Below are 10,308 nucleotides of genomic sequence, written 5' to 3' on the forward strand. Positions count from 1 at the left end.
GCACAGTGGTACCTTGGTTCTCAGACTTAATCCGCTCTGGAAGTCTGTTCCAAAACCAAAGCGTTCCAAAACCAAGGCGCACTTTCCCATAGAAAGTAATGCAAAACACATTAATCCATTTCAGACTTTTAAAAGCAACTCCTTGCAATTTAACATGAATGTTACTATCTAACAAGACCACTGATCCATAAAATGAAAGCAATAATCAATGTACTGTATTATAAAATAAATATGACATTATTGTAGATGATAAAAATTAAAATTATTTTTTTTCCTTACCTGCACTGATGATAGTCAATGTTTGGATGGGGGGGCTTTTAACCATTTCTGCAGTCATGCAATCAATCAGTAGCTGAACTGGGTTCCATACAGGCACGAAAACAAATTAACCGAAGAAGCCTCCAAAAAAAAAAAAAAAAAAAAAAAAAAGGAAAATAAATAGCAAAAGCCAAAGCACCAAACTTAATCGGTTCCGGAAGGCTGTTTGACTTCTGAAAACCAAGGTGCAGCTTCTGATTGGTGCAGGTGCCCTGGAAACAATAGCCGACAGCCACATCGGATGTTCGGCTTCTGAAAAACGTTTGAAAACTGGAAGACTTACTTCCAGGTTTTCGGCATTTGGGAACCAAGGCGTTTGAGAACCAAGGTACCACTGTAATAAAATACCAATGCAGACAACTACAAGTGTTCATTTGAAGAAAAATAATTTAAAATAGTAGAATTCCACACAGGATGAACACTAGTAATCACCAAATGCTTCACAATCAATGCTGTCCAAATGTCCATGAGAACTAAAACTTCTTTGCCTGGTGCTGGAAAGATGTCAAAGGCAGGCCTTCGTGGGGAAAGCATTCCACAGGAATCCTCTTTAAGTGGGAGACAACTGCAGAAAAGGCTGTTTCTCTCATTGCCAACCTCTGAATAGCTCTCAGATGCGACACAAAGAGAAGGACCTCATAACCAGCCTCATATAACCAAAATGCTTACGTCTAATTAATGCATGGACAGATTAATGCCGTAAACTGACCTGCCACATCACCTGCTCCTTGAGAGGAAAGTAACCAAGCCTATTGTTCACCTGAGAATCTCAGCATGTAAAGAGGCCTGAGCTCCAGGCTCTGGTTCCATGGCTTTAACAAGCCTTTCTTGTGCCCATATACCAATCATTTAGGAACTTTCACCACTGTAACTAAGCCAAGCTTTACTGCCTGTGTTTTCTGACTGATGTATGAACACATGGACCTGACATTTGGAGAGTTTGTAAGTAAACCAATTTTTAGCTTAACCAAATATATGATCTTTTTCTATGTTAGAGGAAGAGGGGAAATTTGGAATGAACTTAAAGAGATAGGGCAAGGGGGCAGATGCTGGCTGCCTGGCGGGCACTGTGGCCAGGTTGGCGCTGCTGGGGCTGCGGGGGTAGGAAGAGGAAGCTGCTGGCAGTCACAGTCTTGCTGGGCCTGGACGGCTCTCTGCTGCTGCTGCTGCTGCTTTTCCCGGCTGCTCATGTGGAGGAGCGCAAGAAGGGGCCCAAGGTCATGGCCAAGGTGTATTCTGATCTGCAGATTGAGGATGAAGATGTGGGGTGAGTTGTCATCGGCTTTTTTGGAAAGACAGTTCTGAGGACGGTTGAGAATTTTGTCGCCTTGTCCATAGGAGAGAAAGGCTTTGGCTACAAAGGCAGCAAGTTTCACTGTGTGATCCAGGACTTCATGATCCAGGGGGAAGACTTCACCTGGGGAGATGGAACAGGAGGTAAAAGCATCAACGGGGACCATTTCCCTGATGAGAACTTCAAGCTGAAGCACTATGGGCCTGGCTGGGTGAGCATGGACACCAGTGGCTCTCAGTTCTTCATCACCAATGTCAGGATGTCATGGCTGGATGGCAAGCATGTTGTCTTCGGCAAAGTCCTGGAAGGGATGGATGTAGTGAGAAAAGTGGAGAATACAAAGATAGTCGAGACAAACCCCTGAAGGACGTCACCATTGCTGACTGCAACACCATCAAGGTGGCGAAGCCAAAGAAGAACTGGGTGGCTGCCGGAGGGCCAGACTCTGGCTTTCAAAGGGCTGCGAGGGGGCTACACACAGAGGCCTTGCATCGTCGTCCCCCCCAGGAGATGGACTGCCTCCACTGCTGCTCCCTTTCTGCCTGCCCTTCCCCCAGCCACACTCTTCAGGATGGGGGGGCTCCATTCTTGTCACAACTCATTCCATCAGCCACTGGTCATCCAAGTGGCTTCGAGGGCTGGGGGGCAATGGGTGTTCCATTCTGTTTTGTGAGAAAGCACATGGACCAATAAATGCAACAATTGTGTTTTTGTAAAAATACAAAACAAAAACCTTTTAAATTAACTTAGAAGGGCGTATATTAAAGGTCTAACATCCTATATTTCCACGCTTTGCTTTGCTGCATATTTTGAAATTTTAAATCTCTGCTGGGGTTCTTTTACCAAATAGTACTTGTCCCAAATCTTGATCTTGTCATCCGAGGAATTCTCTCTCTCTCTCTCTCTGTTCCTTGCCACAAACAAGATGCTGATCTCAGAGTCCGTGTAGCTTCATATATGGGGAAAGGTAGTCCACGAAGCTTCATAGGTCAAAACCAGCATGGACTTAGATGAGAGAGGTGCAACCTGAAACAAGCCTTGCTGTTATCTGAAAAATTCAGTCTGCTCTGCATTATGGCTCCTGGAAGCCATTCTTTGGAGGAGAAGGCTGTCCGGGGCTACCAGCCGTGATGGCTGCGTTCTGCCTCCACTGTCCCAAGGGGAGGGCGCTGTGGTGCTCCGGTCCTGCTCTGAGGCTTCCCGTAGGCATCTTATTCATCAGTGGGAGAACAGGATGCTGGACTAGATGCTCTTACAACTGTTTCAGTCTGAAGATGTTGTGTCTTCATCATCAAGGCAGCTTTTTCTCCCCCCGCTATCTTTGGCTTAACATGCAGCCTGATGAAGAGTTCTGGAGAACTTGAAAGATTGCTCACTATTAGGCGACACTACAAAAATCTCTTGTACTGAGTCAAACTCTCGCTCTAATTTGATCATTGTTGTCTGCACTAACTGGCAGAGACTCTCCAGAGTCTTGCCCTACTGTGTGGGTAATATTTTTGGACAGAATAGGATAGGATATATTGAGTCGAAAGAACAAACACTCTCTTGGCTTTTAAATCAAGGAGGGGCAGACTGTTGCAAAACAGAACCCAACAACACAAAAAGGAAGTGCAATAATATGGAAGAATTGTGGTTGTGCTGGTGCTGACAAGGGCACTGTGTGTGTGTGTGTGTGTGTGTGCATGCGCACAAGCGTGTGCATGCTAGAAACACACAATAACTTCCTGATTTTCATCTGTGAGATGTTTGAGGCTGATAAACCCCAGCCTCCCCACCATTTCCCCCCAATTTGATCAAAATGGGTCTAGCCCTGCTTCTGTGCCTTCCATGAAGAAATTCAACAAACCAAAGTTTTTCCCAGTTTGGTTTTAAAGTGATGAAGGTGGTGGAGGAGGGAGCTTAATTTTGGCCGCACCAGGTTGCTGTTAAAGGCACAGGAGCCAGACTGGTGAAAAACATGGCAACCTTACATTTTCAGGTGCCCTTGTGCAAATGGCTCTTTGACTTCTGCTCTCATGGAGCAGCCCTGATATTCTTGCGAGTGAGCTCTGCTGCTGCTTGCAAAGCTGGGCCTTTCATTCTGATATTGGAAAGTCCCTGTAGACTCACTCATTTGGTCAGACACCTCAAAACCGCAATTAATACAACTCCGGAAAGCCCAAGCCGTTCTGAAAACGAACAAGTAAAAAAATTTAAAATGAGTCATATCCCAACTCCTTTGACCCTGGTTAGAAAGAATGCAACCAAACCACAGGTTGCTTCTACTGAAATTTTTAGACCTTAACTGTTAAACTGGCCCAGCCCTTCAGGATATCTCATTACAGTTTGGGCAGCTATAATTTGCACTGATCACAGCCTCTTTAAAGGAACACCATTTTCATAGGGTCTCCAACTGGCCCCTTCTCCTTCAGTGCTTTCAACAGGAGCCTGATATGCAGATATTAGTGTGCAAGGAAGCCTATCTCCATGCCTGGAGAAGCCTCAGCTGCTGAATTTTTTGCTACATCATCTTCTGTCAAAGAACGGGAGCAGCCCAGAGCAAAATTCCTTGGTCAGTTGGTAACCCTGCCTTTTAACCTGAGTGGTTATGGAGAAAAATAACACAAGCATTTTCTATGTCTGTGGGGCTTTAAATCTCAGCACCCACACTTTGAATTGTGCTCGGAAACGTCCTGGGAGCCACTTCAGACCCTCCAAGTGTCCCCATTTTCCAGGGACAGCCCCAGATTTACAGAAGCTGTCCCAGTTTCTGATTTGATCCTGGAAGACTTTTCCTTAGGACATCCCTATTTTCACTGGAGAAATGTTGGAAGGTATGGAGTCATGCGACCCCTGAGCCAAGCAGATAAGTAACTATGCAGTCTTTAGAAGAAACCTGAAAGCAGCCCTGTATAGTTTTATTATGTTTTCATATATGTTGGAAGCTGCCCAGAGTGACTGGGGCAACCCAGTAAGATGGAATAAAGGTAAAGGGTAAAGGGACCCCTATTTTCATTGGAGAAATGTGGGAGGGTATGGATCTTTTAGGACCATTGTTATTTGGTCCTGGAGGACACTCCCAGTCACTGGTCTGGCAGCTGCGTTCTGGAATAGTTGTAGTTTCTAAGTTACCTTCAAAGGTAGCCCCATGTGCAAGCACATTATGAAGTGTGCAATGGGACTGCAGCCAGTGCTAGTCCTATTTGGAGTAGACCCATTGAAATCAATAGGCACAACTTATTTGGGTCCATTAGTTTCAATGGGTCTACACTGAGTAGGTCATTGGTGACAACCCTTACTTTCTGGGCAGGTGGTGGTGATAAATTGGCCCACATAGGAGTCAAGATGATGACTCTGTTTCCTTGCTTGGTGAGAGGCCCCAGAGATGGAGCTGAAATTTGCGAACACTCTCACAGTAGGACAAAGGCACAGTCCCTGCAAATCTCCCTCACAGGCAAAAGAGGAACTGGTGGTTGGCCAAAGGAGAGAACAGAAAATTGGGGCTGTCCCCAGTACATCTGGCCAATTGGTTTGCACGTGCCCATGTTAATTAGCAGGGAGGGGAAGAAAGAATTTGAACAGTTGGCCAGCAGCACACCTGGAGGGATGTGGCAGGGCGGGGATTGGGGAGAGATGCAGAGAGCAGCTTGGCGGGGGTCTAACAGATGGTTTTGTGGCTGAAATAGCAACCTGTCCCATTTCACCATAACAGACAGAAACATCTGAACAACTGAGATGAAGTCTAACTGATATTCAGAAAAGGAATTTGGATCCCACCCCCACCCTAAGTGCAGAATACTCAGCAGAAGATGCTCAGGCTTGGTCTTAGAGCCTCCAGGGAAGGGAAGTTTCAGAGTAACAGTCAGCAGTCGAAAGTTGCCAACTTTTTAAAATAACATAAGCCAGTGCCTGAGCTGGTAACAGAAGCCTACAGAAATTCTGTAGGTAAACTTTTGCCTGTCCCAGAGTTAATAGGGATGGAGCAACCTAACACCTCTGTGTCAAAGGCGCAGGAGTCAAAAACAAAATGGCAACCATTTTGATGACTTATGGATGGATGGCAGTATCAGGAGTTGGTTTATAGATGATCACAGTAGAACAGGAATCCTAAAAGTGTGCATCAGAGCTCATTAGGGTGCCATTTTGGCTTGATATCAAGTCAGGATGTCACATAGAGGAGGGAGAAAGGTTGTTTTCTGCTGCTCCAGAGAAGCGGACACGGAGCAATGGATCCAAACTACAAGAAAGAAGATTCCACCTAAACATTAGGAAGAACTTCCTGACAGTAAGAGCTGTTCGACAGTGGAATTTGCTGCCAAGGAGTGTGGTGGAGTCTCCTTCTTTGGAGGTCTTTAAGCAGAGGCTTGACAACCATATGTCAGGAGTGCTCTGATGGTGTTTCCTGCTTGGCAGGGGGTTGGACTCGATGGCCCTTGTGGTCTCTTCCAACTCTTATGATTCTATGATTCAGTAATTGGTCAGCTCAGAAGGGTCTATAGATGGCTGTTCTAGTGACAGTCTTTCCTTTGAATTGGCTCCCACCACATTGGTCACCCATCACCTTAATTTACCCACCAAAATGCAATGTCCTGGTCCATAGATCTGTAAAATTCATAAAGCACAACAGACCGGTAGCGTGGGTCAATGCTATAGGTCAATGCTAAAGTGTTGCATTTTGGGTAAATTAAAATGGCGGGCAGCTTTCACAAATGGAAGCCAATTTAGCATTCACTGCTAAAATGCCACTTGGGGGCTGGCGGGGGGGTGGTGGCAAGTGGTGGTGATGTTGTCACTGCAGTGTCAGAAGAAGAGATATGGACTGTCATAATCATTTGGTGGTGGGCCCTTGAAGTCTGGTGCCAGCCCTGTGTCCATGAGAAAAGAGCTCGTTCGTGTTCAGAACTACAGTATACTCATTATTAACTAAATAACAGAAATTGTTGTCCACTGCATCTCAGCAAGGTCTGCCTCATTGGCACTGCCTCTTTCCATGCAACAATTCCAAATTATCCTGATTGGATCATTTCCTCTGGGCTGCATGGACTCAGTACAACTTCAGGGGAGTCTCTCACATAAGTTTTTGCTCCAAGATGACTTCCTCCCATTCATAAGCGGAATGGTCATGTCTCAGGGTCAGACCAATTAATCAGGGATCTTTGGGCATTTCTAGGGCAAGGAGTTATGCAGGGGTCCTCAAACTTTTTCAGCAGGGGGCCGGTTCACTGTCTCTCAGAACTTGTGGGGGGGCCAGACTATATTTTGAAAAAAAATATGAACTGCCACGGGGGGGGGGGGGGGCGGAAGAGAGAGTTAGAAGAAAGAGCTGGAGTCGTGAGCCCGCGTGGCCACAGTCCCTGCTGCGGTAGGAGGGCCCAAGCATCACCACCTCGTCGGCCACAACTCCCTGCTGGCCCCCTCGCTGCTCCCTCCCCCTTCCTCAGGCCTCAGCCTGGGCAGGGACAGCAGCCGCCACAGAAGACGCCCCCTCCTGGCCCGCTGGCCCAGGCTGAAGTGGAAGGTGCCCAGGCAGAGAGGAAGAGGGCTTTGGCCCGGCGGCTCCGAAGCGGCTGGGCGGCAGGCAGCAAAGGGAGAAGGGCCACCGCTGGGGGCGGGGAGGAGGTCCACCATCCGTCCGGGCGCAGAGACCCTGCCTCCTCCTCTGCCTTCCCTTGGCCAGGAAGCAGCGACTCACCCAGATCCTGTCCCCCGGGCTGGGCTCTTCAGCGCGGGGCAAGAGCAACAACCAGAGCAGCAGCAGCCCCAGGAAGGAGCCGAGCAGCAGCACCCTGGCGAGGAAGACCTGCTTCTCTTCTTGCCAGTGGGGTTGGCCCAGTGCATGCGTGTGACTCCATGGGGCAGGGCCTTCCTGGTAGCAGCCCCCCAATTATAGAATTCTCTCTCTGTGGAAATCTGCTTGTGGTCTTCAGGCATCAGCCTGAAGATATACATGTTCAGCTGGGCTTTTGGAAGGTAAATGCCTCGGGGTCCTAGCAGATGTCGTGTGCACCAGCATGTTTAAGTTTGGCTCTGCTGTCGGGAGTTTGTTTTTATTGGTTTCATCTTCTAGCCTCACTGTAGTTTAATGGTGCTGCACTCGATTGTGGGAGGAAGAGCAGTAGAGAGATAAATTTAACAGCAACAATGACGACGATGATGATAAAGAATTGCATCACTTTGGTTAGATTGTGTAACGTGTTCCACCCCACCCCACCCCCATGATTAAGAGGCATATCAATTATGTTAAATAAACTAACTAAATAAATAGATTGTGGCCCCTAACGGTGAAAAGACACACAAATCTCCTGACTTTTTATTTACTTTAGAGCACTGGGGAAAGGGGAGGAGCTATTTCCCCTACTCACACAACCTCCCTGACCAGTACTGCCCTCTCCTACATGCTATTGAACCTGCTGGAGAAAGGCCAGGTTCCCCTACTGTAGCTGTCTCTTCCGCTGCACCCTGGAGGGTGATAAGAGCAATATCTGGAGGGCAATTTAGATCAGGGAATAAACACAGTTTCTTTAAAGTTTTAAGAAAAACGTTGCGATATAACATCCTCTAATCTCCCAAGTGACGTTATAGTTTCACCTCTAAAAGTAAACATTTTCAGGCTTTATCAATTCAATGAGCTGCCTGTTTGCAGCCAGGCTTTTGTGGGGGTTATTTAAAGATGCCTTGGTGTCAGACGTTTGAGATGCTCTGCTCTAGAGATGTTGATGGGACAGTGCTGAAAATATACACTTGGTCTTTTCTCCTTCCTGGTCTCCATATAATTCTACAATACTTCTAATTTCCCACAGAGATCTCCTGACAGCATTTTTATGACCGCTTCTTGCTTGGAAAGGACTAAAATCTTGCCTGCCTCACTTTCCTCCTCCTCTGGAATCTGAGTCCTGAACAGTCTGTTCATTTGCCCTCCAGATCTTACTCATGCTTGCAATCCAAGCGTAATGCCTGCACAGATTTCGTCCAGCCTCTGAGCTGCATTTGGTGATGTAAGCTGATATTTTAATTCTCTTACAAGGAATGGTGTTTAGAGGAATGACTTAAGTGGATTACTCATCTTCTGTAATAACTTGGCAGCACTCCCGTTTCTATTCCTAGACATGACGCTCGAGGCTTTGATTCCTCTCCCGCCTCTTTGGGTTGTTGCTTTTTTGTTTTTTTAATCCGAGAAATTTACGCTCCTGTGTTTTTCAAAGCCTCAACCCTCCCTGTGATGTGGCATTGCATTCTGGGAGGCGTAGTTCTGTTTGCATTCAAGGCAGAGATTCCTGAAGCAGAAAAGCCAAAGGGCAGAAAAAGCTGGTGGTGAGCGATGCAGAAACTGGTATGGCAGGACAGAGCCGTCCCTGCTGATAAGATAGCAGAGTGTTTCTAAGAAGTGGACTTCCTATTTCTTTACAACGGAAGCCAAATGCTCACTAAGCCTTGGGCACTTTTCTTGTCCAAAGGTGATTCAGAAAGGTGATTCTTGGGAAGGAAGAAAGTTACCCAAGGAGGCACACATTTTGCACATAGATGGTCCTGGGCAACTGTTCTGCAAAAGGAGCAAGACACAACTTTATTCCTTGCATATATATATAAAATCAGGTTCCTTTCAGTCCAATGTTAGTGTATTTGCGGCATTGCAGTGACAAACACCAGAAGATCAGCACGGGATGTCTCTGCACAGAGTGTTAACCTTTCCACTACGATTTAGTTGTTTATTGTTAGCTGCATTGGTGCACCCTCTGCTCGGTCTCAGCTCTGGTGGGGCTTAGAGGATGGGCACTGATTCTCTTCTCTCTGCGCCATCAGGAATGCTGGCTAGAGAAGAGGACTCTTCTCTGGCGATCACTCGTAGCTGAGCAAGATTGTCTTTCATGAACTTGGTCTTAACAGTGAGTCCGTAAGTTACAGTGGACTACAAGTCCGTCAATGGCAGCAGTGACTGAATTACAAGGGGCTACCCCCAAAGCATAATATGTCCCCCTCCACGTTTGACGGTGGAGATGGTATTCTTGCGGTCGTAGGCAGCATTCCTCCTCCTCCAAACACCACGAGTTGAGTTGATGCCAAACAGCCCAATTTTGGTCTCACAACACTTTCACCCAGTTCTCCTCTGGGTCATTCAGATGCGCATTGGCAAACTGCAGACGGGCCTGTACATGTGCTGTCTTCAGCAAGGGGATCTTGCGGGCTCTGCAAGATCTCAGTCCTTCACGGCGTAGTGTGTTACCAACTGTTTTCATGGTGACTATGGTCCCAGCTGCCCTGAGATCACTGACAAGTTCTCCCCGTGTAGTTCTGGGCTGCTTCTCCTGATCATTCTCCTGATCAATGCAACTCCACAAGATGAGATCTTGCATGGAGCCCCAGACTGAGGGAGGTTAACAGTTATTTTGTGTTTCTTCCATTTGTAATACAAGGGGAAAGGTGGGCCTTAATGGGAACAAGACAAAGCCAAAATTATGTGACTATTTAGCTCAGTAAGAATTGCCTGCACAATTATTGGTAGCAGCTCTGCAGTGTTTGAAATTATGTCTTTCCAGCTCTATTTGGAGCTGCCTGGGATTGAACCTGGACCTTTCGCATGCAAAGTGGATGTTTTAGCCCTAAGGTCTCTCTCTTTCTCCCCCCGCTTGCAATTTGTTTAAATATATGTATATTCCACCCTTCCTTCAAGGAGTTCAAGGTGGTGCACATGGTTCTTCCCATCCCCATTTTATCCT

At 46.9% G+C, this 10,308-nt stretch overlaps 1 pseudogene across 1 annotated transcript; it reads left to right on the top strand.

The window, feature by feature from the left end:
• The first annotated feature begins 1,364 nt into the window (after nt 1-1,364).
• Nucleotides 1,365-7,484, top strand: LOC308483151 (peptidyl-prolyl cis-trans isomerase B pseudogene; annotated as a pseudogene). Its single transcript has 2 exons — nt 1,365-2,035; nt 7,272-7,484. The product of its transcript is annotated as a peptidyl-prolyl cis-trans isomerase B pseudogene (transcript).
• Nucleotides 7,485-10,308: the final 2,824 nt, after the last annotated feature.

This window comes from Podarcis pityusensis, assembly GCF_964106645.2.
Source record: "Podarcis pityusensis genome assembly, chromosome: 8".
Lineage (NCBI taxonomy): Eukaryota > Metazoa > Chordata > Lepidosauria > Squamata > Lacertidae > Podarcis > Podarcis pityusensis.